Consider the following 14412-nt stretch of genomic DNA (forward strand, 5'->3'; position numbering starts at 1 on the left):
CAAAAAATCACTTTCACCTAGAAACTCCATTCACACGTTTTATAATTCAGCTTACTGTGGAGACACAAGCTGGAACTTTTTACTTTGAAATGTTTTGTAGTTTGTCAGTTATTTAGCTTAACGCCCAATGTTCTTTTTTTTTTTTTTTTAAGATATTTTTTTGCGGCTTACGCCTTTTATTGATTTTTGAAGGGACAGACAGTAGGCTGACAGGAAACGGGAGAGAGATGGGGGGATGACATGCAGTAAAGGCCGTGTCGGGTCCGGGAGTCGAACCCGCGGCACACTGCGACTGGATTACCAGTCCGGTGCCCAGACCGTTACGCTACGGCCTGGGCCAACGCCCAATGTTCTTAATGGCAATAGCACAAACTTTGGCATGCTACTACATACTTACACCTACAAACCCCATTCTAGCCAACTTAGGTTCATCTTACGGTGGACATGTTTGCCTGAAAAGGAATCTTTGAAAGGTTTCATAGTTTTAGAAATATAGTGATTTCAAATTTGAGACTTTTATAATGGGGCTCAATGGCAGATTTTGGAACGTCAAAAAATCACTTTCACCTAGAAACTCCATACACACTCTTTATTATTCAGCTTACTGTGGAGTAAAGTTTGAGGCAAACTAACATCAGTCACTCTGCCGTTCACTGTAGTGGAAGAGGTGCGCCTGGTGAGGGTTTTATCCCTGCAGCTATGTCGAGTCCGCCTACAGGAAATACGTAGGCTGCGACCATGAGACCCGCTACGGAATCGGTCTATAGGCACGTCAAAAGTCACTTTCACCTAGAAACTCCATTCACACATTTTATTTTTCAGCTTACTGTGGAGACACATGCTGTAACTTTTTTATTTTTAAATGTTTTGTAGTTTATGAGTTATTTAACTTAAACGCCCAATGCATTCTAGTCTGTGGCAATAGCACAAACTTTGGCATGCTACTAGTCCTACATACAAAATGATGAAAAACGAGGATTTTTTTATTTTATTAAAAAAACGATGGTCTATAACCCATCGCTTTTTTCATTTTTTCATTTTTTTCAAATCCTCAAAAATGATGAAAAACGGCGTGCTATAGTATGCCGTACGGTATGGGCTATAGCCCATGGTCAAAAATGATGAAAAACGAGGATAAAGAAAAATCAAAAATTCAAAAAACTATGGGCTATAACCCATGTTTGTTTTTTTTTCCATTTTTTTCAAATCCTCAAAAGTGATGAAAAACGGCGTGCTATAGTATGCCATACGGTATGGGCTATAGCCCATGGTCAAAAATGATGAAAAACGAGGATAAAAAAAAATCAAAAATTCAAAAAACGATGGGCTATAACCCATATTATTTTTCTTCATTTTTTTCAAATCCTCAAAAATGATGAAAAACGGCGTGCTATAGTATGCCGTACGGTATGGGCTATAGCTTATGGTCAAAATTGATGAAAAACGAGGATCATTTTTTTTAAAGAATAAAAAAAAACAATGGGCTATAACCCATCGCTTTTTTCATTTTTTCATTTTTTTCAAATCCTCAAAAATGATGAAAAACGGCGTGCTATAGTATGCCGTACGGTATGGGCTATAGCCCATGGTCAAAAATGATGAAAAACGAGGATAAAAGAAATAATCAAAAATTCAAAAAACGATGGGCTATAACCCATGTTTGTTTTTTTTGTTGTTTTTTTCAAATCCTCAAAAGTGATGAAAAACGGCGTGCTATAGTATGCCATACGGTATGGGCTATAGCCCATGGTCAAAAATGATGAAAAACGAGGATAAAAGAAATAATCAAAAATTCAAAAAACGATGGGCTATAACCCATGTTTTTTTTTCATTTTTTTCAAATCCTCAGAAATGATGAAAAACAGCGTGCTATAGTATGCCGAACGATATGGGCTATAGCCCATATCCTCGCGGTGTATAGCGGTGCATGAGAATAGGTGTTGTGGAGGATGAAAGGCATTCCTCTCATCCTCCGCAACACCCATTCTCATACACCCATCCCCAATGCATTCTCTATGGCAATAGCACAAACTTTGGCATGCTACTAGTCCTACATACTTACACCTAGCAACCCCATTCTAGCCTACTTAGGTTCATCTTACGGTGGACATGTTTGCCTGAAAAGGAATCTTTGAAATGTTTCATAGTTTTAGAAATATAGTGCTTTCAAATTTGAGACATTTAACATGGGGCTCAATGGCAGCTCTATAGGCAAGTCAAAAGTCACTTTCACCTAGAAACTCCATTCACACTTTTTATTATTCAGCTTACTGTGGAGACACATGCTGTAACTTTTTTATTTTGAAATGTTTTGTAGTTTATGAGTTATTTAACTTAAACGTCCAATGCATTCTCTATGGCAATAGCACAAACTTTGGCATGCTACTAGTCCTACATACTTACACCTAGCAACCCCATTCTAGCCTACTTAGGTTCATCTTACGGTGGACATGTTTGCCTGAAAAGGAATCTTTGAAATGTTTTAGAAATATAGTGCTTTCAAATTTGAGACATTTAACATGGGGCTCAATGGCAGCTCTATAGGCACGTCAAAAGTCACTTTCACCTAGAAACTCCATTGACACTTTTTATTATTCAGCTTACTGTGGAGACACATGCTGTAACTTTTTTATTTTGAAATGTTTTGTAGTTTATGAGTTATTTAACTTAAACGCCCAATGCATTCTAGTCTGTGGCAATAGCACAAACTTTGGCATGCTACTAGTCCTACATACAAAATGATGAAAAACGAGGATATTATTTATTTATTTTTCAAAAAACGATGGGCTATAACCCATCGCTTTTTTCATTTTTTTCAAATCCTCAAAAATGATGAAAAACGGTGTGCTATACTATGCCATACGGTATGGGCTATAGCCCATGGTCAAAAATGATGAAAAACGAGGATAAAAAAAATAATCAAAAATTACAAAAACGATGGGCTATAACCCATGTTTGTTTTGTTTTTTTGTTTTTTTCAAATCCTCAGAAGTGATGAAAAACGGCGTGCTATAGTATGCCATACGGTATGGGCTATAGCCCATGGTCAAAAATGATGAAAAACGAGGATAAAAAAAATAATCAAAAATTAAAAAAACGATGGGCTATAACCCATGTTTGTTTTTTTTGTTTTTTTTTTCCAAATCCTCAAAAGTGATGAAAAACGGCGTGCTATAGTATGCCGAACGATATGGGCTATAGCCCATATCCTCGCGGTGTATAGCGGTGTATGAGAATAGGTGTTGCGGAGGATGAGAGGCATTCCTCTCATCCTCCGCAACACCCATTCTCATACACCCATCCCCAATGCATTCTCTATGGCAATAGCACAAACTTTGGCATGCTACTAGTCCTACATACTTACACCTAGCAACCCCATTCTAGCCTACTTAGGTTCATCTTACGGTGGACATGTTTGCCTGAAAAGGAATCTTTGAAATGTTTCATAGTTTTAGAAATATAGTGCTTTCAAATTTGAGACATTTAACATGGGGCTCAATGGCAGCTCTATAGGCACAAAAAGTCACTTTCACCTAGAAACTCCATTCACACTTTTTATTATTCAGCTTACTGTGGAGACACATGCTGGAACTTTTTTTTATTTATGTTTTGTAGTTTATGAGTTATTTAACTTAAACGCCCAATGCATTCTCTATGGCAAAAGCACAACATTTGGCATGCTACTAGTCCTACATACTTACACCTAGCAACCCCATTCTAGCCTACTTAGGTTCATCTTACGGTGGACATGTTTGCCTGAAAAGGAATCTTTGAAATGTTTCATAGTTTTAGAAATATAGTGCTTTCAAATTTACAATGGGGCTCAATGGCAAAAATGATGAAAAACGGCGTGCTATAGTATGCTGTACGATATGGTCCAAAATGATGAAAAACGAGGTAAAAAAAAAAACAAAAAAACGATGGGCTATAACCCATCGTTTTTTTTTTTTTTTTTTTTTTCAAAACCTCAAAAATGATGAAAAACGGCGTGCTATAGTATGCCGTACGATATGGGCTATAGCCCATATCCTCGCGGTGTATAGCGGTGTATGAGAATAGGTGTTGCGGAGGATGAGAGGCATTCCTCTCATCCTCCGCAACACCCATTCTCATACACCCATCCCCAATGCATTCTCTATGGCAATAGCACAAACTTTGGCATGCTACTAGTCCTACATACTTACACCTAGCAACCCCATTCTAGCCTACTTAGGTTCATCTTACGGTGGACATGTTTGCCTGAAAAGGAATCTTTGAAATGTTTCATAGTTTTAGAAATATAGTGCTTTCAAATTTGAGACATTTAACATGGGGCTCAATGGCAGCTCTATAGGCACGTCAAAAGTCACTTTCACCTAGAAACTCCATTCACACTTTTTATTATTCAGCTTACTGTGGAGACACATGCTGGAACTTTTTTTTATTTTTATGTTTTGTAGTTTATGAGTTATTTAACTTAAACGCCCAATGCATTCTCTATGGCAAAAGCACAAAATTTGACATGCTACTAGTCCTACATAATTACACCTAGCAACCCCATTCTAGCCTACTTAGGTTCATCTTACGGTGGACATGTTTGCCTGAAAAGGAATCTTTGAAATGTTTCATAGTTTTAGAAATATAGTGCTTTCAAATTTGAGACATTTAACATTGGGCTCAATGGCAGCTCTATAGGCACGTCAAAAGTCACTTTCACCTAGAAACTCCATTCACACTTTTTATTATTCCGCTTACTGTGGAGACACATGCTGAAACTTTATTTTATTTTTATGTTTTGTAGTTTATGAGTTATTTAACTTAAACGCCCAATGCATTCTCTATGGCAATAGCACAAAATTTGACATGCTACTAGTCCTACATACTTACACCTAGCAACCCCATTCTAGCCTACTTAGGTTCATCTTACGGTGGACATGTTTGCCTGAAAAGGAATCTTTGAAATGTTTCATAGTTTTAGAAATATAGTGCTTTCAAATTTGAGACATTTAACATGGGGCTCAATGGCAGCTCTATAGGCACGTCAAAAGTCACTTTCACCTAGAAACTCCATTCACACTTTTTATTATTCAGCTTACTGTGGAGACACATGCTGGAACTTATTTTTATTTTTATGTTTTGTAGTTTATGAGTTATTTAACTTAAACGCCGAATGCATTCTCAATGGCAATAGCACAAAATTTGACATGCTACTAGTCCTACATACTTACACCTAGCAACCCCATTATAGCCTACTTAGGTTCATCTTACGGTGGACATGTTTGCCTGAAAAGGAATCTTTGAAATGTTTCATAGTTTTAGAAATATAGTGCTTTCAAATTTGAGACATTTAACATGGGGCTCAATGGCAGCTCTATAGGCACGTCAAAAGTCACTTTCACCTAGAAACTCCATTCACACTTTTTATTATTCAGCTTACTGTGGAGACACATGCTGAAACTTTTTTTTATTTTTATGTTTTGTAGTTTATGAGTTTTTTAACTTAAACGCCCAATGCATTCTCTATGGCAATAGCACAAAATTTGACATGCTACTAGTCCTACATACTTACACCTAGCAACCCCATTCTAGCCTACTTAGGTTCATCTTACGGTGGACATGTTTGCCTGAAAAGGAATCTTTGAAATGTTTCATAGTTTTAGAAATATAGTGCTTTCAAATTTGAGACATTTAACATGGGGCTCAATGGCAGCTCTATAGGCACGTCAAAAGTCACTTTCACCTAGAAACTCCATTCACACTTTTTATTATTCAGCTTACTGTGGAGACACATGCTGGAACTTTTTTTTATTTTTATGTTTTGTAGTTTATGAGTTATTTAACTTAAACACCCAATGCATTCTCTATGGCAAAAGCACAACATTTGGCATGCTACTAGTCCTACATACTTACACCTAGCAACCCCATTCTAGCCTACTTAGGTTCATCTTACGGTGGACATGTTTGCCTGAAAAGGAATCTTTGAAATGTTTCATAGTTTTAGAAATATAGTGCTTTCAAATTTACAATGGGGCTCAATGGCAAAAATGATGAAAAACTGCGTGCTATAGTATGCTGTATGATATGGTCCAAAATGATGAAAAACGAGGTTAAAAAAAAATAAAAAAACGATGGGCCCATCGTTTTTTTTTTTTTTTTTTTTCAAATCCTCAAAAACGATGAAAAACGGCGTGCTATAGTATGCCGTATGGTATGGGCTATAGCCCATGTTCAAAAATGATGAAAAACAATTTTTTTTTTTTTTTCAAAATTTCAAAAAACGATGGGCTATAACCCATGTTTTTTTTTTTTTTTTTTTTTTTTTCAAATCCTCAAAAATGATGAAAAACGGCGTGCTATAGTATGCCATACGGTATGGGCTATAGCCCATGTTCAAAAATGATGAAAAACAAGGTTCTTTTTTTTTTTCAAAATTTCTAAAAACGATGGGCTATAACCCATGTTTTTTTTTGTTTTGTTTTTTCAAATCCTCAAAAATGATGAAAAACGGCGTGCTATAGTATGCCGTACGGTATGGGCTATAGCCCATGGTCAAAAATGATGAAAAACGAGGATAAAGAAAAATCAAAAATTCAAAAAACGATGGGCTATAACCCATGTTTGTTTTTTTTTCCATTTTTTTCAAATCCTCAAAAGTGATGAAAAACGGCGTGCTATAGTATGCCATACGGTATGGGCTATAGCCCATGGTCAAAAATGATGAAAAACGAGGATAAAAAAAAATCAAAAATTCAAAAAACGATGGGCTATAACCCATATTATTTTTCTTCATTTTTTTCAAATCCTCAAAAATGATGAAAAACGGCGTGCTATAGTATGCCGTACGGTATGGGCTATAGCTTATGGTCAAAATTGATGAAAAACGAGGATCATTTTTTTTAAAGAATAAAAAAAAACAATGGGCTATAACCCATCGCTTTTTTCATTTTTTCATTTTTTTCAAATCCTCAAAAATGATGAAAAACGGCGTGCTATAGTATGCCGTACGGTATGGGCTATAGCCCATGGTCAAAAATGATGAAAAACGAGGATAAAAGAAATAATCAAAAATTCAAAAAACGATGGGCTATAACCCATGTTTGTTTTTTTTGTTGTTTTTTTCAAATCCTCAAAAGTGATGAAAAACGGCGTGCTATAGTATGCCATACGGTATGGGCTATAGCCCATGGTCAAAAATGATGAAAAACGAGGATAAAAGAAATAATCAAAAATTCAAAAAACGATGGGCTATAACCCATGTTTTTTTTTCATTTTTTTCAAATCCTCAGAAATGATGAAAAACAGCGTGCTATAGTATGCCGAACGATATGGGCTATAGCCCATATCCTCGCGGTGTATAGCGGTGCATGAGAATAGGTGTTGTGGAGGATGAAAGGCATTCCTCTCATCCTCCGCAACACCCATTCTCATACACCCATCCCCAATGCATTCTCTATGGCAATAGCACAAACTTTGGCATGCTACTAGTCCTACATACTTACACCTAGCAACCCCATTCTAGCCTACTTAGGTTCATCTTACGGTGGACATGTTTGCCTGAAAAGGAATCTTTGAAATGTTTCATAGTTTTAGAAATATAGTGCTTTCAAATTTGAGACATTTAACATGGGGCTCAATGGCAGCTCTATAGGCAAGTCAAAAGTCACTTTCACCTAGAAACTCCATTCACACTTTTTATTATTCAGCTTACTGTGGAGACACATGCTGTAACTTTTTTATTTTGAAATGTTTTGTAGTTTATGAGTTATTTAACTTAAACGTCCAATGCATTCTCTATGGCAATAGCACAAACTTTGGCATGCTACTAGTCCTACATACTTACACCTAGCAACCCCATTCTAGCCTACTTAGGTTCATCTTACGGTGGACATGTTTGCCTGAAAAGGAATCTTTGAAATGTTTTAGAAATATAGTGCTTTCAAATTTGAGACATTTAACATGGGGCTCAATGGCAGCTCTATAGGCACGTCAAAAGTCACTTTCACCTAGAAACTCCATTGACACTTTTTATTATTCAGCTTACTGTGGAGACACATGCTGTAACTTTTTTATTTTGAAATGTTTTGTAGTTTATGAGTTATTTAACTTAAACGCCCAATGCATTCTAGTCTGTGGCAATAGCACAAACTTTGGCATGCTACTAGTCCTACATACAAAATGATGAAAAACGAGGATATTATTTATTTATTTTTCAAAAAACGATGGGCTATAACCCATCGCTTTTTTCATTTTTTTCAAATCCTCAAAAATGATGAAAAACGGTGTGCTATACTATGCCATACGGTATGGGCTATAGCCCATGGTCAAAAATGATGAAAAACGAGGATAAAAAAAATAATCAAAAATTACAAAAACGATGGGCTATAACCCATGTTTGTTTTGTTTTTTTGTTTTTTTCAAATCCTCAAAAGTGATGAAAAACGGCGTGCTATAGTATGCCATACGGTATGGGCTATAGCCCATGGTCAAAAATGATGAAAAACGAGGATAAAAAAAATAATCAAAAATTAAAAAAACGATGGGCTATAACCCATGTTTGTTTTTTTTGTTTTTTTTTTTCAAATCCTCAAAAGTGATGAAAAACGGCGTGCTATAGTATGCCGAACGATATGGGCTATAGCCCATATCCTCGCGGTGTATAGCGGTGTATGAGAATAGGTGTTGCGGAGGATGAGAGGCATTCCTCTCATCCTCCGCAACACCCATTCTCATACACCCATCCCCAATGCATTCTCTATGGCAATAGCACAAACTTTGGCATGCTACTAGTCCTACATACTTACACCTAGCAACCCCATTCTAGCCTACTTAGGTTCATCTTACGGTGGACATGTTTGCCTGAAAAGGAATCTTTGAAATGTTTCATAGTTTTAGAAATATAGTGCTTTCAAATTTGAGACATTTAACATGGGGCTCAATGGCAGCTCTATAGGCACGTCAAAAGTCACTTTCACCTAGAAACTCCATTCACACTTTTTATTATTCAGCTTACTGTGGAGACACATGCTGGAACTTTTTTTTATTTTTATGTTTTGTAGTTTATGAGTTATTTAACTTAAACACCCAATGCATTCTCTATGGCAAAAGCACAACATTTGGCATGCTACTAGTCCTACATACTTACACCTAGCAACCCCATTCTAGCCTACTTAGGTTCATCTTACGGTGGACATGTTTGCCTGAAAAGGAATCTTTGAAATGTTTCATAGTTTTAGAAATATAGTGCTTTCAAATTTACAATGGGGCTCAATGGCAAAAATGATGAAAAACTGCGTGCTATAGTATGCTGTATGATATGGTCCAAAATGATGAAAAACGAGGTTAAAAAAAAATAAAAAAACGATGGGCCCATCGTTTTTTTTTTTTTTTTTTTTCAAATCCTCAAAAACGATGAAAAACGGCGTGCTATAGTATGCCGTATGGTATGGGCTATAGCCCATGTTCAAAAATGATGAAAAACAATTTTTTTTTTTTTTTCAAAATTTCAAAAAACGATGGGCTATAACCCATGTTTTTTTTTTTTTTTTTTTTTTTTTCAAATCCTCAAAAATGATGAAAAACGGCGTGCTATAGTATGCCATACGGTATGGGCTATAGCCCATGTTCAAAAATGATGAAAAACAAGGTTCTTTTTTTTTTTCAAAATTTCTAAAAACGATGGGCTATAACCCATGTTTTTTTTTGTTTTGTTTTTTCAAATCCTCAAAAATGATGAAAAACGGCGTGCTATAGTATGCCGTACGGTATGGGCTATAGCCCATGGTCAAAAATGATGAAAAACGAGGATAAAGAAAAATCAAAAATTCAAAAAACGATGGGCTATAACCCATGTTTGTTTTTTTTTCCATTTTTTTCAAATCCTCAAAAGTGATGAAAAACGGCGTGCTATAGTATGCCATACGGTATGGGCTATAGCCCATGGTCAAAAATGATGAAAAACGAGGATAAAAAAAAATCAAAAATTCAAAAAACGATGGGCTATAACCCATATTATTTTTCTTCATTTTTTTCAAATCCTCAAAAATGATGAAAAACGGCGTGCTATAGTATGCCGTACGGTATGGGCTATAGCTTATGGTCAAAATTGATGAAAAACGAGGATCATTTTTTTTAAAGAATAAAAAAAAACAATGGGCTATAACCCATCGCTTTTTTCATTTTTTCATTTTTTTCAAATCCTCAAAAATGATGAAAAACGGCGTGCTATAGTATGCCGTACGGTATGGGCTATAGCCCATGGTCAAAAATGATGAAAAACGAGGATAAAAGAAATAATCAAAAATTCAAAAAACGATGGGCTATAACCCATGTTTGTTTTTTTTGTTGTTTTTTTCAAATCCTCAAAAGTGATGAAAAACGGCGTGCTATAGTATGCCATACGGTATGGGCTATAGCCCATGGTCAAAAATGATGAAAAACGAGGATAAAAGAAATAATCAAAAATTCAAAAAACGATGGGCTATAACCCATGTTTTTTTTTCATTTTTTTCAAATCCTCAGAAATGATGAAAAACAGCGTGCTATAGTATGCCGAACGATATGGGCTATAGCCCATATCCTCGCGGTGTATAGCGGTGCATGAGAATAGGTGTTGTGGAGGATGAAAGGCATTCCTCTCATCCTCCGCAACACCCATTCTCATACACCCATCCCCAATGCATTCTCTATGGCAATAGCACAAACTTTGGCATGCTACTAGTCCTACATACTTACACCTAGCAACCCCATTCTAGCCTACTTAGGTTCATCTTACGGTGGACATGTTTGCCTGAAAAGGAATCTTTGAAATGTTTCATAGTTTTAGAAATATAGTGCTTTCAAATTTGAGACATTTAACATGGGGCTCAATGGCAGCTCTATAGGCAAGTCAAAAGTCACTTTCACCTAGAAACTCCATTCACACTTTTTATTATTCAGCTTACTGTGGAGACACATGCTGTAACTTTTTTATTTTGAAATGTTTTGTAGTTTATGAGTTATTTAACTTAAACGTCCAATGCATTCTCTATGGCAATAGCACAAACTTTGGCATGCTACTAGTCCTACATACTTACACCTAGCAACCCCATTCTAGCCTACTTAGGTTCATCTTACGGTGGACATGTTTGCCTGAAAAGGAATCTTTGAAATGTTTTAGAAATATAGTGCTTTCAAATTTGAGACATTTAACATGGGGCTCAATGGCAGCTCTATAGGCACGTCAAAAGTCACTTTCACCTAGAAACTCCATTGACACTTTTTATTATTCAGCTTACTGTGGAGACACATGCTGTAACTTTTTTATTTTGAAATGTTTTGTAGTTTATGAGTTATTTAACTTAAACGCCCAATGCATTCTAGTCTGTGGCAATAGCACAAACTTTGGCATGCTACTAGTCCTACATACAAAATGATGAAAAACGAGGATATTATTTATTTATTTTTCAAAAAACGATGGGCTATAACCCATCGCTTTTTTCATTTTTTTCAAATCCTCAAAAATGATGAAAAACGGTGTGCTATACTATGCCATACGGTATGGGCTATAGCCCATGGTCAAAAATGATGAAAAACGAGGATAAAAAAAATAATCAAAAATTACAAAAACGATGGGCTATAACCCATGTTTGTTTTGTTTTTTTGTTTTTTTCAAATCCTCAAAAGTGATGAAAAACGGCGTGCTATAGTATGCCATACGGTATGGGCTATAGCCCATGGTCAAAAATGATGAAAAACGAGGATAAAAAAAATAATCAAAAATTAAAAAAACGATGGGCTATAACCCATGTTTGTTTTTTTTGTTTTTTTTTTTCAAATCCTCAAAAGTGATGAAAAACGGCGTGCTATAGTATGCCGAACGATATGGGCTATAGCCCATATCCTCGCGGTGTATAGCGGTGTATGAGAATAGGTGTTGCGGAGGATGAGAGGCATTCCTCTCATCCTCCGCAACACCCATTCTCATACACCCATCCCCAATGCATTCTCTATGGCAATAGCACAAACTTTGGCATGCTACTAGTCCTACATACTTACACCTAGCAACCCCATTCTAGCCTACTTAGGTTCATCTTACGGTGGACATGTTTGCCTGAAAAGGAATCTTTGAAATGTTTCATAGTTTTAGAAATATAGTGCTTTCAAATTTGAGACATTTAACATGGGGCTCAATGGCAGCTCTATAGGCACAAAAAGTCACTTTCACCTAGAAACTCCATTCACACTTTTTATTATTCAGCTTACTGTGGAGACACATGCTGGAACTTTTTTTTATTTATGTTTTGTAGTTTATGAGTTATTTAACTTAAACGCCCAATGCATTCTCTATGGCAAAAGCACAACATTTGGCATGCTACTAGTCCTACATACTTACACCTAGCAACCCCATTCTAGCCTACTTAGGTTCATCTTACGGTGGACATGTTTGCCTGAAAAGGAATCTTTGAAATGTTTCATAGTTTTAGAAATATAGTGCTTTCAAATTTGAGACATTTAACATTGGGCTCAATGGCAGCTCTATAGGCACGTCAAAAGTCACTTTCACCTAGAAACTCCATTCACACTTTTTATTATTCAGCTTACTGTGGAGACACATGCTGAAACTTTATTTTATTTTTATGTTTTGTAGTTTATGAGTTATTTAACTTAAACGCCCAATGCATTCTCTATGGCAATAGCACAAAATTTGACATGCTACTAGTCCTACATACTTACACCTAGCAACCCCATTCTAGCCTACTTAGGTTCATCTTACGGTGGACATGTTTGCCTGAAAAGGAATCTTTGAAATGTTTCATAGTTTTAGAAATATAGTGCTTTCAAATTTGAGACATTTAACATGGGGCTCAATGGCAGCTCTATAGGCACGTCAAAAGTCACTTTCACCTAGAAACTCCATTCACACTTTTTATTATTCAGCTTACTGTGGAGACACATGCTGGAACTTATTTTTATTTTTATGTTTTGTAGTTTATGAGTTATTTAACTTAAACGCCGAATGCATTCTCAATGGCAATAGCACAAAATTTGACATGCTACTAGTCCTACATACTTACACCTAGCAACCCCATTCTAGCCTACTTAGGTTCATCTTACGGTGGACATGTTTGCCTGAAAAGGAATCTTTGAAATGTTTCATAGTTTTAGAAATATAGTGCTTTCAAATTTGAGACATTTAACATGGGGCTCAATGGCAGCTCTATAGGCACGTCAAAAGTCACTTTCACCTAGAAACTCCATTCACACTTTTTATTATTCAGCTTACTGTGGAGACACATGCTGAAACTTTTTTTAATTTTTATGTTTTGTAGTTTATGAGTTTTTTAACTTAAACGCCCAATGCATTCTCTATGGCAATAGCACAAAATTTGACATGCTACTAGTCCTACATACTTACACCTAGCAACCCCATTCTAGCCTACTTAGGTTCATCTTACGGTGGACATGTTTGCCTGAAAAGGAATCTTTGAAATGTTTCATAGTTTTAGAAATATAGTGCTTTCAAATTTGAGACATTTAACATGGGGCTCAATGGCAGCTCTATAGGCACGTCAAAAGTCACTTTCACCTAGAAACTCCATTCACACTTTTTATTATTCAGCTTACTGTGGAGACACATGCTGGAACTTTTTTTTATTTTTATGTTTTGTAGTTTATGAGTTATTTAACTTAAACACCCAATGCATTCTCTATGGCAAAAGCACAACATTTGGCATGCTACTAGTCCTACATACTTACACCTAGCAACCCCATTCTAGCCTACTTAGGTTCATCTTACGGTGGACATGTTTGCCTGAAAAGGAATCTTTGAAATGTTTCATAGTTTTAGAAATATAGTGCTTTCAAATTTACAATGGGGCTCAATGGCAAAAATGATGAAAAACTGCGTGCTATAGTATGCTGTATGATATGGTCCAAAATGATGAAAAACGAGGTTAAAAAAAAATAAAAAAACGATGGGCCCATCGTTTTTTTTTTTTTTTTTTTTCAAATCCTCAAAAACGATGAAAAACGGCGTGCTATAGTATGCCGTATGGTATGGGCTATAGCCCATGTTCAAAAATGATGAAAAACAAGTTTTTTTTTTTTTTTCAAAATTTCAAAAAACGATGGGCTATAACCCATGTTTTTTTTTTTTTTTTTTTTTTTTTCAAATCCTCAAAAATGATGAAAAACGGCGTGCTATAGTATGCCATACGGTATGGGCTATAGCCCATGTTCAAAAATGATGAAAAACAAGGTTCTTTTTTTTTTTCAAAATTTCAAAAAACGATGGGCTATAACCCATGTTTTTTTTTGTTTTGTTTTTTCAAATCCTCAAAAATGATGAAAAACGGCGTGCTATTTTTAGACTTGTTTTAGACGTTTATAAACAGAACTGTCCATCTAAATTCTAAACGGATGGTTAAATATAAGTTCCCGATTGTACCTCACATG

The sequence above is a fragment of the Protomyctophum parallelum genome (genome assembly GCF_964188405.1).
Source record: "Protomyctophum parallelum genome assembly, chromosome: 1".
NCBI lineage: Eukaryota > Metazoa > Chordata > Actinopteri > Myctophiformes > Myctophidae > Protomyctophum > Protomyctophum parallelum.